The following is a 17344-nucleotide window of genomic DNA, read 5'->3' as shown; positions in this document are numbered from 1 at the left end:
TAACAAGCCTTGGTATTTTGATATCAAGAATTTCCTCCAGAACCAGGTCTACCCGCCTGGGGCATCTGTGAAAGATAGGAAAACCTTGAGAAGGTTGTCAGGCAGTTTCTACCTCAGTGGTGAAGTGCTGTACAAGAGAAATTTTGACATGGTTTTGCTCAGATGCGTGGATAGACACGAAGCAAACCTGTTGATGACTGAGGTCCATGAGGGTTCATTTGGTACTCATTCCAATGGACATGCCATGGCTAGAAAGATGTTGAGAGCAGGCTACTATTGGCTGACAATGGAGTCTGACTGCTGCAAATATGTGAAGAAATGCCACAAGTGTCAGATTTATGCGGATAAGATTCATATCCTCCGACACTTCTGAATGTGATTTCATCACCATGGCCTTTCTCTATGTGGGGAATCGACATGATCGGCATGATTGAACCGAAAGCGTCCAATGGACACAGGTTTATTCTCGTAGCAATTGATTACTTCACCAAATGGGTTGAAGCCGCTTCGTATGCGAATGTGACCAGGCAGGTGGTCGTGAAGTTTATCAAAAATCAGCTGATTTGCCGTTATGGTGTGCCAGATAAGATCATTACTGATAATGGATCTAATCTGAATAATAAGATGATGGAAGAGTTGTACGCTGAATTCAAGATTGCACACCATAATTCCTCTCCCTACAGGCCTAAGATGAATGGGGCTGTTGAAGCTGCTAATAGGAATATCAAGAAGATTATCCAGAAGATGACAGTTACGTACAAAGATTGGCATGAGATGCTTCCATTTGCTTTGCATGGATATCGTACATCTGTCCGCACTTCAACAGGGGCAACCCCTTTCTCTCTTGTTTACGGCATGGAGGCTGTTCTCCCAGTAGAGGTGGAGATCCCATCGATGAGAGTATTGATGGAAGCCAAGTTGACTGATGCTGAATGGATTCAGAGTCGTTATGACCAACTGAATTTGATTGAAGAGAAGTGATTAACTGCCATGTGCCATGGTCAGTTATATCAGCAGAGAATGAAGAAAGCATTCGATAAGAAGGTCAAGCCTCGCGTGTTCCGAGAAGGTGACCTCGTGCTCAAGAAAGTCTTGTCTTTCGCGCCCGATTCCAGGGGCAAGTGGACTCCAAACTACGAAGGTCCATATGTTGTTAAGAGAGCCTTTTCAGGCGGTGCTTTGATGCTTACAACAATGGATGGGGAGGATTTCACTCGTCCTGTGAATTCAGATGCAGTCAAGAAATACTTTGCCTAAAAAAAAAGAGTATATGCAAATCAAAAACATAATAGCTCGCTAAGTTGAAAACCCGAAAGGGCGGCTTAGGCAAAAATGAGCGCCTCGGTGGAGAACCCGAAAGGGTAATCCAGGCAAAAATTAGAGACATAAAAAAGAAAGAATATTTGCATCCCGCTAGATTGAGTACCCCACCCTGGGGCAATCTAGGCAAAAAAAATTAGGGATTTGGCAAGTAACTGCATCCTGACAAGAATTTCTGTTCCGCAATTGTCTTTTCGTCAGAGGTTCTCGATTCGTCGCCTACTGAAGCTTCGCATACATCGAGATTCAAATTGGTAGAGAAAGGATCATTATGTTCAATATAGCCCTCTTCCAATATATATCACTGATTTCAAATTTGTACAGATCTATGGAGTTTTGCCATTTGCAGACTACCATTTCATCAAATCAATTTGAGCCTTTATCCAATTATTTGCATTCTTATTTGTTTCAATTCAACAAATGTTTTGCATGTTTTAATTGATAAAATATCATTGTTTTAAACAAATAAATTTTTTCAAATTATTGTTTTTAACAAAGTGAACATTCACAATGATGAAAGGATACTTAAGAATTTCTCAGTGCTCTCCCAAGGGTGACATGATTTCCATCAGGGTAAGACATTCGTTCATTATTCCTGGCATGGCTGTATTCTTTTTCCAGACTGTTTTTTGGGGTTTCTCCCCAAGCAGAGTTGTTGTTGGGTTTTCTCCCAATCAGAGTTTCTGTGGTGGTTCTATATCCCCCAGAGCAGAGCACTTGTTGAGACTTCACAATCCTCTCCAACAATGTTCTCTCCTCAGCATGGATGTCTCTTGGAAGACTCAGTGGTGGATAGGTTGACATCCCTGTATTTCATCACTTTCCTCAGCACAGTCGCTAGTGGAATCTGTGATATATCCCCAGAGCAGAGCGCTTGTGGAAGACTTCGTTTTTCTCTAGCAGTAGTCTCTCCCCAGCACGGTTGTTTGCCTCTTGGAAGATTCAGTGGTTGAGTGGGTTGACATCCCAATGCTTTATCCTCTTCCCCCGGCAAAATTGCTAGTGGAATTGTTGATATCTCCCCTCAGAGTGCTTGTTGAGGTTTTTCACCTCTTAACCCTTCAGTAGAGCGGCGAGGTCTGTCCTCCTCAACAGTTGTGGTAGTTTGTGAAGGTTCAGTGTTTGACGGTCAGTCCCCTGCTGTCCTTCTCTTTCTCCGGCAAAATCTCCAGTAGTTTGGTTGCATGGCCGATGATCTTCCCCTGCAGAGTTCGGTTGATTTCCCGATTGTTTTGATCCCCAGTAGAGTGGCTTGTATGGAAGAATCTACTTGTGCGATCTTTTCTCCCTTTGTGGGTTGATTCCCGTTAGAATCATTGACAGTATCCTCGGTAGAGTTGCTTGTGCAGCCAGATTTCTACGTGGATAATCTGTTCTCCCTTTGTGTGTTGTTCCCCAGCGGAGTTATGTGGAGTTGCCTTCGCAACAGTTATTGCTTGTGCAGTGAACTCTTGTTCTCTTGCAGGAATCTCTTGATTTTCTCTACATCCCCCAACGGATTTGCTTCAGTAGCAATCTCTGCCTGCTGTGAACTTTTGTTCCCCAGTTGGGTCGACCGTTGATCCATCACTCAGAGATTTGGTGTTTCCCTTGATATCTCTGATCTTTTTCCTCCTCGCAGATCTTTGCTTTTCAGCATTTGGATCTCCAGCAGATTGGCTTTCCAGTTCGGATTTCTTGGTTTTCCTCTGGAAATGTAGTACTGGGCGTTTGTTCCCTGGGCCTGTTTGTGTTAGAAATGTATTTTTTGTCAGCATTCATCAAACATAAATCACGCATATTCATGCATAATCATAAACATACAGATATTCATGTTGCATTTTTTGCCATATATCTTTTGTTTGTTGTTTCCTGCTAATGGTAATACAGATCTCCCCAATAGATCTCCCAAGCAGATGTCGGGTGTTTAATCTCTCAAAATAGAGTCAGCCCTTAAGCAGAAAGTGTCTATCCTTTCCTGCCTTTCCCCACCTAGATACATCCTCGTGGATGACGGTTATTTCCGTTCCCTCCCAACATGTAATGGGATGGGTTTTCCCTTTTGAGTTCTATCCTCATTAGGACGAATCTTGATTCAGTCCGCCTTTTGGTTCGATCCTAAATTGGCCTTTTTCAACTGTCTCTCGTGCTTCCCTGTGGTATAAATGAATAGTTGCTTACTAACCGACGCTCATTCATCTTATCCTCAGTGGAACTCTTTTTGGGCCTCTGCCTACAAACCAGCAGTTGTAAGTCCTATCTTTGCGGTTTTTTTCTACCTACTACCCGGTAGTTATAAACCCGTTTTCTCCTCTAACGGAGTTAACTTTGTTGTTCATCCCAACCGATGACAATTCCCCTTCTGTGGTTTTCTACCCGATCTTTGGTAGATGTAATCCCCTCTTTGTGGTTATCTTCATCTAGTTCTCGATGTTGATTTTCCCTTTGTTTGGATAAGTTGCTTGAGTAAGCACTTATATCCTCAGCAAGTCTTTTGTGGATAATTGCCGTATGCTAGCAATTTTATCCCCAGCGGGCCCTTTCACCTTTTGTCAGTGATTGTGTTCCCCGGATCATTGATTCTCATCAATGTATCCCCGGCGAGTCTTCTTTCATTTACCCTTTTGTTGGTAATGTCTGTTGCTCCCTTTGATTGGTCATCATTATATACCTAGTTTTGGTATCCCGATGCCTTTCTTTTCGGTTGATTTATCCTTTATTAACCCAGTAACCGGTTGTGGATAATCTTCCATGCGAGTATATTATCTACGTTTTTGACGGCTATAGATAATATATCTCATGCACTGTTCGGTCGAAGCCTTTCGTGTTTCCCCAGTCGAGTAAGATTCGTATTCCTTGTGGAATCGAATGTCCATCCTATAAACAAGACTGCTTTTCTAGCTTTCTTCAGGGTGATGAGTGTTTTGGAACACAAACCAATTCACGATTTCAGATTTTTATCCTATAAACAACCTACAACCCGGTTAAGGATAATCTTCCTTGTGAGTATACTATCCACGTTCTGACGGTAATGGATATTATGTCTCATGCACTTTTGGGTCAATCTTTTGATTGTTTTCTCCGCAGAGTAAGATTCGTATTCCTTGTGGAATCGAATGTCCATCCTATAAACAAGTCTGCTTTTCTAGCTTTCTTCAGGGTGATGAGTGTTTTGGAACACAAACCAATTCGCGATTTCGGATTTTTATCCTATAAACAACCTACAACCCGGTTCAGGATAATCTTCCATGCGAGTATATTATCTACATTTTTGACGGCTATAGATAATATATCTCATGCACTCTTTGGTTGAATCCTTTGTTTGTTTCCCCAACTGAGTAAGATTTGTATTCTTTACAGAATCAAATGTCCATCCTATAAACAAGTCTGCTTTTCTAGCTTTCTTCAGGATGATGAGTGTTTTGGAACCACACACCAATTCATGCTTTGGTCGGTCACCTGTTACATACCTACAACCCGGTATCCTTGGTGTTCCTTCCTGTCTGCTCCCTATTATGACCTTGGTACCTTGTGGAGTCAGATTTCCCTGAGTTGAAGTATACCTTTTTCAGGTTTTCCTCAGATGATTTGGTCGATTGATATCTCTCACCCGTACACAGGTCTTAGATATTCTTTCTTCCCGAGCATGTTACTCACTAACCGGTAACATCTCATCCTTTGGCTTCCCCTGGAAAGTCTTTGTTAGATTTCCCCAGCGGAGTTGTGTTTCTATTCGTGTTGCTGTATTGGCGTTCTCCCCAGTACACGCATTTTGTGAGTCAGTTTGAGTCTTTCCAATGGATGTGTCATCCTTTGGAATTCTTTCTTTCCCCGGTTTGAGTTCTTTCTCCCCAGTGAGGTCTCCAATCCAGTTGTGCCTTGTTCACGCAGTGTCTAATCCCAGTTTTCCCTAATTTAGAGTCGTGTCCTGCTCACGCATTCTTTCTTTTCTTATTATCCCCATGAGAGTCCTGCCAGAGTCTCTGTTCCTGGTGAGTATATTACTCCGATGGATCGTCTTTTCTTCTTTGTGGACCCATATTCCCCACAGAGTTTTATTTGTGTTTTGCATGCATACATCTGCATCATGAGGTCTCTTAGGGACCAAAATTTGTCTCATTACTATTATTTAAGCCCATTCTACTGCGTCGAGATGAAGATTTCTAAATTTCACTTCTCCGGCTAGAATGACCTTAAATAGGGGCATTTGTAAGACCCCAATTTTGTCCCTAAGATCCCTCATGGCATCATATCACATCATTCATTGCCTCAAGGACCATTGTGCACTTTGCCTGCTTCCCTGTGGGTGGGTTATCTTTTTGAGAGTGGTTCTTGATCACCAAGCATGTTTTGCATTTGTATATCATTGCATTTCATTTTTGTCACTAACCAAAAGTACAAAAATATGTCATCTAACCTTGTTACTTGCATATGATCAATCACAGGTCAAGATAGTCAAAGGCAGCCATTGAGCAATAGATGGTGGCCATTCTTGAGAATTTGGACACCACAATCATTATCAAGAGTTCACATGAGCTATGACATCATTTTGAATCAAAACCCCAAGTGGTAGAGGCTTGAATCTCATCAAGGCATTCTTCAGTCAACTGAAACCCTAACCAGTCAACTGCTCAGTCAACTGTGGATTTTGGAGGTGGGAAGAGCCTAGAAATACTTCATTCATGTTCAAACAAGTCCCATTTAACATTTCAAACATCAACAATGAAGAATTTGAGGTCAGATGAAAACTTTCCAAAAATAGTAAGTGGCCTGTAATTTGGAATTGCCAAAAATGGAAAGGTTTTCTCCTCAAGATTACATCATCAAGCAAGCTTCAAATGAAATTTTGTTTAACATGAAAGTTGTAGATCTTTCTCTCCTATTTCCAAAATGTCCAAGAACATCAATTTCTCATTTGTGGTTGAAGAGATATGATCAAAACATGGCCAAGTGTGGATTGAACTTCAAAAGTGCATAACTTTCAAACCATAGCTCCAAATCATGTGGCTCTTTTTGCTAAATTCTTGTCATGACCTATAATTTCATAATCTTGCATTGCATTGCATAATTTCTCAACACATGAACTTTTGCATTTTCACTTGAATTTTGGAGGGAATTTTCACAATTTAAAATTGGTAATTCATTTGAATATTTTACAATTGCCAATGTTTCTAAAATGTGTTTTTAAGTGAAAATCATTTGAATTTCGTGCACTGTTCATTAACCCTCTCTATGCAAAGGTGAAAATACAAAAATGTGCAAAACACCTCCAAAGTTAATCATTCATTAGCATTTTGGTTAAACAGGATTAAGCATGACTAATTAGGAGTATATAACCTCAAACCCTAACAGAAAACACTAACCACAATTCACAAATTTCAGATCCAAAAATTTTCATCAAAATCTCTCTCAAATGTTTCTCTCATTTCTTCAAATCAATTGCATAATCCTTGCTTGATTCTTCATCTAACATCATCATAGAGTAAAATTCAAGCTAGATCCAGGTGAATCCGTGCCATTCGATGCAACTTGAGCTTGAAGAACATCAATGGTGAATTGCAAAATCCGTGGATTCAAGCTCAATTGAACATCCAAACCTCATCCAATACACTCCATAAGCTTGCTAGAAGAAGATCTAAACACTACAAGGCCAGGAACTCGTAGATTTTCAAACTGCTCTTCAAGAGGTCACGAATTCGACTCTCTCTTTTCTCATTTTTGTTATATGATTCTTGTAGAGCTTGCTTTTGTGATGATTCTGAGCTTTGTATCACTTAATTCCATGCTATATTGAGAGAGAATCGAAGATTTAAAGTTTTCATGATGAATCTTTCTTTGCTCGATCCATGCGTATTGTGTTGTTATTTGATGAAATGCATGTTGATTCTTGTTGTGTGATTGTAGATCTACATGTATGTATGCTCATTTGTTAATTCTGGAAAATTTGTTCATGATATGCTTGCTCTGTTACTGTTTTCTGGAAACGCGAAGAAGATGAAGTTTAGGCCACGGTTTCTGTTTTGAATAAACCACGCTTTTCCGTTCCCAAGTTCACTGAAAACCGTTGCCTTAGCGTTTCCTAGGGTTTGAAGGCAATTGGTGCATGGCGCGCTCCATGCTGAGCGCTGATTGGCCAGGTGAGAAATTAGTGAAACGCCGCGTTTAGTGGAGGGCGCCAAATCCAAATTCAAATTTTATTTCATATTAAATCAATTAATTCATGTTTCATGCAATTTTTATTTCATTTTCATATTGCATCTTCAAAAAACCATATAAAATCAAAAAACGACCCAATTTGCATGGGAATTTTTGCTATGATCTCCTTTTTCTCTCTAGTTTTATATCAGCATGATAATCAAAGTTGTGCCTGGCCTGGATTTATTTTTGCCTAAGGTTTTTGTATGTGTATGCTATTTTGACATTGCTTGCCTTTTCCTTTGTGAAATAATGTGTGTTGATCCAATGCTTCTGGAAATTTTCATGATGAAACTACATTCTTTGATTGACATTTTCGTGTTGAGTTTGCATTTTTATCATTTGTGGTTTCTGGTTTGTGAATTTCCTAAGTAGGTGTGACAATTTGTGTCACACCTTTGCATGTTCATCTTGTGCTATGTGTTTACCCTATCAAATGATGCTCAATTGTTCTGATTTTTTGCATGCTGATCATATGAGATGTCTTGAATATGCATAAAGTTTTCCAGATTTTTGTGAATCATTTTTGATTTAATTAAGATTTTTCATTCTGTTTGATCACATTTGGACTTTAAAATTGCATTGAACTTAGAATGATCATGAAATGCATTTGGTAAATGATATGAATGTGAGACTTTTTTCTATGTGTCAATAATTGTCTGAAGTTTCATCATGTCAAATTTCAGCTTCTGTTTTAGATTTTTTCCTCATCTTTGACCCTAGGCTTTGTCCTAGTGGTTTGCCTCTCATGTTCGAAGCTTTGTTTCAGGTTACACATTCAAGTTACACAATTGATGATACCTCATCTTGAGAGCATTTGATATTTGCTTTTGATTACTAATGTGTGTTTTGTAGGGCTGTTGACTCAATTGAGTTTGACTTTTGGTTTCCACATTGTGTATATTGGTTATCCGTTGCATTAACTGTTGGTTGTTTGTCTGTACAGTTGAACTGATTTGTTTGATGTTTCCACAGGTACATTAGTTGCTTAAGTTCACTTTGAACTTGCTTTTGCTTGGTTGCTTAACCACTTAGGTATAACCTCTCTTCTTCATGTAGTCTGGAAGACCTGGCCTGTTATGTGGTCAGGCACCTGTCTGAAGTCCTCCTTAAGAGGCAATGCTTGTGATTGTTTACTCTTTGTGCCAAGCAGGAAAAGACCTCTTATGAGGCAATTGGTAGATAAAAGAGATGTGTAGTCCATCTCTTACTATTCAGTGTGTCATCCCTTTGCTCACATTACATGTTGATGCATTGTGGATACTAACCCAAGATCTATAGAGTCATTTACTTGTGGAGAGAGTTCCAACTTTCTGAACTCCCACACCTTCTATTATTCAATGCTCTCCCTGACTAGGGATAAGAGCTATGAGGCACACCCCTCATCTCCAGTTCATCTGCTTCACCTTAACTCTCAATGTTAAGGTTAAGAGCACCACTTACCCCATTCCAGTTGACTGTAAAGTCTAACCTTGCTTGAGCCTAATTGCTTGTATATAGTGTGTGCTAACTGAATTGATTGTTTGTTTACTTGATTCATCTGTGCATATTTGCTTGAGTGTGCCTTAGTGCATTTATCATCATTTGTATATCATTTCATAAACTTTGCTTTATAGCATTTTTGCTGCGTCCATGGAGGAGACAAGCATAAGTCCATTACTTGGCAGTTGTTCCAATGATATGGTGTGAGACTAGTGTAAATCCATTGATTGGTATCCGGTATCCATGTTTGTTTGTGAGATTGGTATAAGTCCATTGATTGGCATCCGGTATCATTGTTTTGTTTTAGAGATTGGTGTAAATCCATTGATTGGTATCCGATATCCACCTTTGTTTGTGAGATTGGTATAAGTCCATTGATTGGCATCCGGTATCACCTTGCTTTGTTCATTTGCTTACTTGCATTGTTGCCTCATTCCAAAGGACACACTTGAATCATCTTCCATATGATTTCAAGAGGTGAACATCTAAGAAGTTTTACTTCTTCACCCTTCCATTTTTGTGTGTGTTTTCAAAACTCCCTTTTCACATGTTAATTCAAAAACCTTGACATATCGTGCAAACATTCTCATTTCTTTTCAAATTAGAAACCTAGGCTTTAGGCCTTTGATTTTTCAAACTCCATTTCATAACACTTCTTTGAATTGAATTCTAATCATACCTTGACCACTCTTTTTGTGAATAAATTCTAATTGGTTAACTTCACTCATTCAATTGTTTTGTGGCTTTGTCCATTCTTGATAAGTTTTCATACATTAGCCATAGGTTTGATTTATCCTAGTTGGTTGATATTAATCTCACCTTCTTGTCCTTAGTGATTGATTTGTAAGACTTCCTTGCTTATTATAGGGTTAACCCCTCACTAGCAAGTTGAAGCTTTTCTCACATGGTGGACCTGTTGTTTGTATAAGGTTGAGTTTTCCCCCGTGGATAACGAAAGACCTTAGGGCTTTTGTTTTAAAATGAACCCACTCATATTTTGGAAATCTTTTAGCCGAACTACGGTGTTTTGATCCTTACCTTCCATGGAAAGGTACGTAGGCAACGGGTTCATCCGTTCGAACACAAAAATAATAAGTTGTATATTCTTTTCTCATCTTCCCAATCATGTTTGCATAATATGTCATAAACAAATAAACCTTTTATATAACAAGTGTGAAAAGGGCTCCCTAGGAGTACCTAGGACGTTTTGGGTGCCTAACACCTTCCCATTGCGTAATTAACCCCTTACCCAGATTCTCTGATCTTTTCATTAGTTTTCTATGTGTAAAACTTCTTAGGCTTTTGTTCGCTTTTTAGCCATTCCTTGGGATAAATAAAAGTGCAGTGGCGACTCGATTCTTTGTATGCTTTGCTTTTGGTTTAATCAATAAATCATAAAGTGACGAATACACCGCTACAATGATGAAGAGAATATAGATATGGTAGGAATATGAACAAATGTCTTACCCTTTTGGAGATCATACTATCCTTGGGAGAGCATTGAAGATGTCCCAATTATCCTTTGAGTCATTGTGAATGTTCACTTTGTTTAAAAACAATTTAAAAACTTTATTTAAAACAATGATATTTATCAATTAAAACATGCAAACATATGTTGAACAGAAACAAATAAGAGTGCAAAGAATTGGATAAAGGCTCAAATTTATTTGATAGAATGGTAGTCTGCAAATGGCAAGACTCCATGGATCTTTACAAATTTGAAATTGGTGATATATATTGGAAAAAGGCTACATTGAACATAATGACCATTTCTCCACCAACTCTGAATCCAATGTATTTGAAGCTTCAGTTGATGATGACTGAGCGAGATGGTTTGTAGGACAAAGTCTTGTCAGGATGCAGTTACTTGCCAAATCCCTAATTTTTTCCTAGATTGCCCCAGGGTGAGGTACTCAATCTAGCGGGATATTTTTTTTTATGTCTCTAACTTTTGCCTGGATCGCCCTTTCGGGTTTTCAATCCACCGAGACGCTCATTTTTGCCTAAGCCACCCTTTCGGGTTTTCAACTTAGCGAGCTATTCTGTTTTTATTTTATGCAAAGTATTTCTTGACTGCATCTGAATTCACAGGACGAGTGAAATCCTCCCCATCCAAAGTTGTAAGTATCAAAGCACCGCCTGAAAAGGCTCTCTTAACAACATATGGACCTTCATAGTTTGGAGTCCATTTTCCCCTGGAATCGGGCGCGAAAGACAAGACTTTCTTGAGCACAAGATCACCTTCTCGGAACACACGAGGCTTGACCTTCTTATCAAAGGCTTTCTTCATCCTTTGCTGATATAACTGACCATGGCACATGGCAGTCAATCTCTTCTCTTCAATCAGATTCAGCTGGTAGTAATGACTCTGCACCCATTCAGCCTCGGTCAATTTGGCATTCATCCAGACTCTCATTGATGGGATCTCAACCTCTACTGGGAGCACAACCTCCATGCCATAAACAAGGGAGAAAGGGGTTGCCCTTGTTGAAGTGCGAACAGATGTACGATAGCCATGCAAAGCAAATGGCAGCATCTCATGCCAATCTTTGTACGTAACAACCATCTTCTGGATAATCTTCTTAATGTTCTTATTAGCAGCTTCAACAACCCCATTCATCTTGGGTCTATAAGGAGAATAATTATGATGTGCAATCTTGAACTCAGTACATAGCTCTTTCATCATCTTGTTGTTCAAGTTAGATCCATTATCAGTGATGATCTTATCTGGCACACTATAACGGCATATGAGTTAATTCTTGATAAACTTCACAACCACCTGCCTGGTCGTGTTTGCATATGATGTCGCTTCAACCCACTTGGTGAAGTAATCAATTGCTACGAGAATAAACCTCTGACCGTTTGACGCCTTTGGCTCTATCATGCCAATCATGTCAATTCCCCACATAGAGAAAGGCCATGGTGAGGAAATAACATTCAGAAGTGTCGGGGGAATATGAATCTTATCCGCATAAATCTGACACTTATGGCATTTCTTCACATATTTGCAGCAGTCAGACTCCATTGTCAGCCAATAGTAGCCTGCTCTCAACATCTTCTTTGCCATGGCATGTCCATTGGAATGAGTACCAAATGAACCCTCATGGACTTCAGTCATTAACATGTCTGCTTCATGTCTATCCACGTATCTGAGCAGAACCATGTCAAAATTCCTCTTATAAAGTACATCGCCGTTGAGGTAGAAACTACCAGATAACCTCCTCAAAGTATTTATATCTTTAACAGATGCCCCAGGAGGGTAAATCTGATTCTGAAGAAAACATTTGATATCATAATACCATGGCTTATCATCTTTTACTTCTTCAACTGCAAATACATGCGTTGGTCTATCCAAGCGCATCACAGTGATATTGGGGACTTCATTCCAGAATTTTACCATAATCATCAAAGCAAGTGTAGCAAGAGCATCTGCCATTCGATTCTCATCTCAAGGAATATGATGGAAGTCAACCTCAGTAGAGAAAGTTGAAATCCTTCTCGCGTAATCTCTGTATGGGATGAGGCCAGGCTGATTCGTCTCCTATTCACCCTTAATCTGATTAACAACAAGGGCCGAATCACCATAAACATCAAGATGCTTGATCCTAAGATCAATACACTCTTCCAATCCCATAATACAGGCCTCATACTCCGCCATATTATTCGTGCATTTGAAGGTTAACCTTGCTGTAAAAGGAAAATATGTGCCCTGAGGAGTAATAATCACTGCCCCAATACCATTTCCATATTGATTTACAGCGCCATCAAACACCATGCTCCATCGGGAACCAGGCTCTGGCCCTTCATCAAGCGTAGGCTCATCGCAATCTTTCATTTTCAAATATAGAATCTCCTCATCAGGGAAGTCGTACTGAACAGACTGATAATCCTCAATTGGTTGATGTGCCAAGTGGTTAGCCAAGATACTACCTTTAATAGCTTTCTGAGCTCGATACTCAATATCATACTCAGATAACAACATCTGCCAACGGGAAATCCTCCCAGTTAAAGCAGGCTTCTCAAAGATATACTTGATTGGATCCATGTTGGATATCAACCAAGTCGTATGATTCAACATATACTGGCGTAAGCGCTTAGCAGCCCAAGCCAAAGCACAACATGTTTTCTCAAGCATCGAGTATCGAGACTCACAATCAGTGAACTTCTTACTTAGATAGTAGATGGCATACTCTTTCTTCCCTGATTCATCTTGCTGACCAAGGATACTACCCATAGAGTCTTCAAGAACTGTCAAGTACATAATCAAGGGTCTCCCTTCCACAGGCGGAGACAGAATCGAAGGCTCAGACAAATACTCTTTAATACTGTCAAAAGCTTTCTGGCAATCCTCGGTCCAATCATGACTCTGATCTTTCTGGAGGAGCTTGAATATTGGCGCACATGTGGCATTCATGTGGGATATAAATCGGGAAATATAATTCAAGCGGCCAAGAAAACCTCGGACTTGCTTCTCAGTTTTGGGCGCAAACATCTCTTGTATTTCTTTGACCTTGGTAGGATCAACTTCAATACCTCTCTCACTGACAATAAAGCCCAATAACTTACCGAAACGGACTCCGAATGTACACTTGTTCGGATTCAGACGAAGCTTATACTTCCTTAAACGCTGAAAAAGCTTCAACAAGTGCTCTACATGTTCAACTTTCGTTCTCGACTTTGCAATCATATCACCAACATACACCTTGATCTCCTTGTGCATCATATCGTGAAACAAGGTAATCATAGCTCGTTGATACGTGGCTCCGGCGTTCTTAAAACCGAAGGGCATCACTCGATAACAGAATGTTCTCCAAGGTGTGATGAATGTTGTCTTCTCCATATCCTCAGGTGCCATTTTAATTTGATTATAACCGGAAAATCCGTCCACAAATGAGAAGATATTGAATTTAGTTGTATTATCTACCAACATATCAATATGTGGTAGGGGAAAATCATCTTTCAGACTAGCTTTATTCAAGTCTCTATAGTCCACACACATGCAGACTTTTCCATCTTTCTTAGGCACGGGCATAATATTGACCACCCATTGAGGATATGTAGAAGTCACCAGAAACCCATCATCAATTTGCTTCTGAACTTTCTCTTTAATCTTCCTTGCCATATCATGATGAGTTCTTCTGAGCTTCTGCTTCACAGGCACGCACTCAGGCGTCAAAGGAAGGAAATGTTGCACGATATCAGTATCCAGACCAGGCATATCTTCATATGACCAGGCAAAGACGTTGACGTATTCTGATAGCAACTCAATCAACCCCTTCTTCACAGACTCTTCAAGGAGTGCCCTAATCTTCACTTCTTGCACACAATCTTCAGACCCCAAGTTGACTGTTTCCAGATTCTCGAGATGCGGTTGAATGATCTTCTCTTCGTGCTCAAGCAGACGGGTAATCTCATCAGGAATCTCTTCAACATCATCTTCTTCTGCAAAGCAAATCATTATGCAGATGAAAAGATTGATTTTATTCTATTTTTAGGGTTTTATGTGATCACCAATTTCATGCAAAAAGCAAAAAGTGAAAATAATTTGGAAAAACAAACATTTAACATGAATTTATTGAATGAATATCATTGTATTTATGTGCCAACAATGTCATCACTTCTCCTTTTGGAATGGGAGAAGGTTTTTTAAACAAAAATGAACATTACATGGACTTATGGATAACTGTTGGAACATCAACAACGACCCAATTATTGCAGACCCCTCCAGGGATGACAAAGTTGCCAGAATCTTCCTCTGCATCATCTTCCGCAACAGCAGCAGCTTCCTGGTCTTCGACCGTGTGGATAAAACCACCACTCTGAAACAGACTGTGCTTGTTGAAAGTGCCTGAAGAGTACCCTATTCCAGCCCGGGATTTATTGTCTTCCAACTTTATCATTTGTTCTAAACCAGTAGTTGCGCCATGCTCAATGGCCAACTTCGCATCATTGTAGGACGCAAATGAAGAAGTTCCTTTCTTAGAAGGCTCAACAATAGACAAGGCTTGGAACGGCGTTCCAACCTCATCCTCAGCATCAATATAAGAAAAGGAAGACAAATGGATAACCAAGAGAGCCTTCTCTTTGATGCGTGCTTTTTGCAAGTATACGAACGCGTCAGAGTAATATAAAAGATTGTCGAATCCACAGAGACCAAGTGTCAATCTATCGTTATCTATTGTTATGGTGTTTATCTAAGGTAATCAAAATAGGGGTTTTAAGAGTGTGCGATGAAAGGTAAAGTATTAAATTAAATTCAATTAATAAAGACAGGCTCGAATGTAATTCACATAATCAATTAATAATCCAAGTACTTGCTAATAGGATTACTTATGGGAAGTGTTTCCTACTTTGAAAAGAACCAATTTAACAAGAACTGTCGCTTTCGCGTATTCATAACCGAGTTGTACTCCCTAATCAAACCCTCTTATTGTCACTTATAAAAAGGCGCGCATTGCGTTAGAGTAGTAAACCTATTTTTAAGAAATATAGTATCTTGACCAAGTTAAAAAGTATTTTAACCTGGATTTCTTAACCAAAAGAGGTTCTCACGAACCAGACTCTAAACTTATAAACGCGTCCGAAAATAGTTTTAAAATCACTTTTCTTCTTAAGTTAAAAACTCCTAATGAACTAACTAATAGTGGGTGAGTTTTTCTTTTTCTTTTTCTTTTTCTTTTGTAGCAAATTTTTACAACCTTTTTGGTTTAAATGACTTTTTGAGGGTCACATATACCTGAGTTGCCTTTTTGCTTTCTTTTATTTATTTCACTGGATCATTCACTTATGTTCATCGGTCCCCAACGTAGAGGATGCGTAGGCCGGAGTTGACTGCTCGAATAAACTATTGAGGACTTATACTGAAATGATGATTAAGGCCATGGTATATGGGGTTTCGGGAGTGATTCCTATATCCGTGAAGTCTATGGTGCTAAAACAATACTGATGTTTCAAAAAGTTCTCCCAAGTCACCACATCCTTACTCAAACCCATCTTAAAAACCCAAAAAATTTCAGAATAACACCGTTTTCTTTTGCAAATTTTTTTTTGTAGGGCTAAAGGAATGGGGAGATTAGACTGTACTAAAGATACACTATACTGGTGACTCGTCAGACTCATGCATTATCTAAAACACTTAAACTAAAAGCAAAATGAAATAAAGTGAATAACTAAAAGCAATAAAAATGAACAAACTAACTAAAAACAACAAAGAAAAATAGAAAGCAATAAAGTCTCCTCCCACACTTAAATCAAACATTGTCCCCAATGTTTCGAAATAAGATAAGGGGAGAGTCACCTGAGATACTACTGCTGACCACTGGTACCTGCGCCATCCTGAGGTGGACGACGGGATTGGCTGCGACGACGGTCTCTCTGATCCATCCTGGCCTGTAAGGCGTCCTGAGCAGTCCTCACCTCTTGAAGGTTGCCTAAAATGGAACCCTGAGTGGCTTCTATCAGTGCAGTATGTTGACGGTGGTATTGTTGCTAACGGGCTTGCTCATTTGTGATCGTAAGCAGGGACTGTACAACAGTCTCCTAGGATCTATCTGTCATCTGCTGTGATTCTTGCATGAAGCTCATGTTATCCTCCAGTTGTTTTTGAATGGTAGAGAGTAGGTCATCACGCCTTTTCTCTCTAGCCATGTGGTCACGCCACATCTCCTCTGTAATATAAAAGCCAGGAGCAGAACGTGCAAAAGAAGAAGATGGTGCGGTGTGTGGTGGTGAAGGGTGATGGAGGGACACATGAGGTACGGGAGATCGCTCTCGCCGATCATATTCTTCATCAGTGTCGTGTCCCTCATCATCAGGAACATTAGGAGGAAGAGGACCCAAAACAGGTGGAGAATCTAAAACATAGGTCCAATTCGTTTCATTACGTACATCAGTACGTCTAGTGCACGGTAAAGCAACGGATGGAATAGCTATACCATGAACCATAAGCACATAACCTCCTTCTCTCCTCAATCGGCATAGTTTCATATCTCTCAGAAATATTTTAGGTTAATTGTGCGAGGAGGTAAGGGATCTAGGGCAGCTATCTCATTGTTCAGGTTAAGCGCCCGAGCAATAGACGTAATGAGTCCTCCGAAAACTATAGGTCCCGCTTTATTAAGAGTTAAAGACATATGCGCGAGCATAAACGGGACCGAATTAATTCTTCTATTTGTGAGGCTTCCTTGCAAAAATAGAAGCTCTTGAGCATTGACCTTGTTTGGATTCTCCTGGCCAAAAATAGTACATGCCAACAGATATCTAAAAACTCTGATGTTCGGGTTATGGATGGTCGAGGCAAGAATTCCTTCAAAAGAATTTATTGAAGTGTTTGACAATCTCTGCCAAAAGGAAAACACCTCGACCGACC

The sequence above is a fragment of the Lathyrus oleraceus genome, chromosome 6 (assembly GCF_024323335.1).
Source record: "Lathyrus oleraceus cultivar Zhongwan6 chromosome 6, CAAS_Psat_ZW6_1.0, whole genome shotgun sequence".
NCBI classification, from domain to species: domain Eukaryota; kingdom Viridiplantae; phylum Streptophyta; class Magnoliopsida; order Fabales; family Fabaceae; genus Lathyrus; species Lathyrus oleraceus.
The sequence above is the reverse complement of the archived record's forward strand: the minus strand, read 5'-3'. Positions refer to the sequence as shown.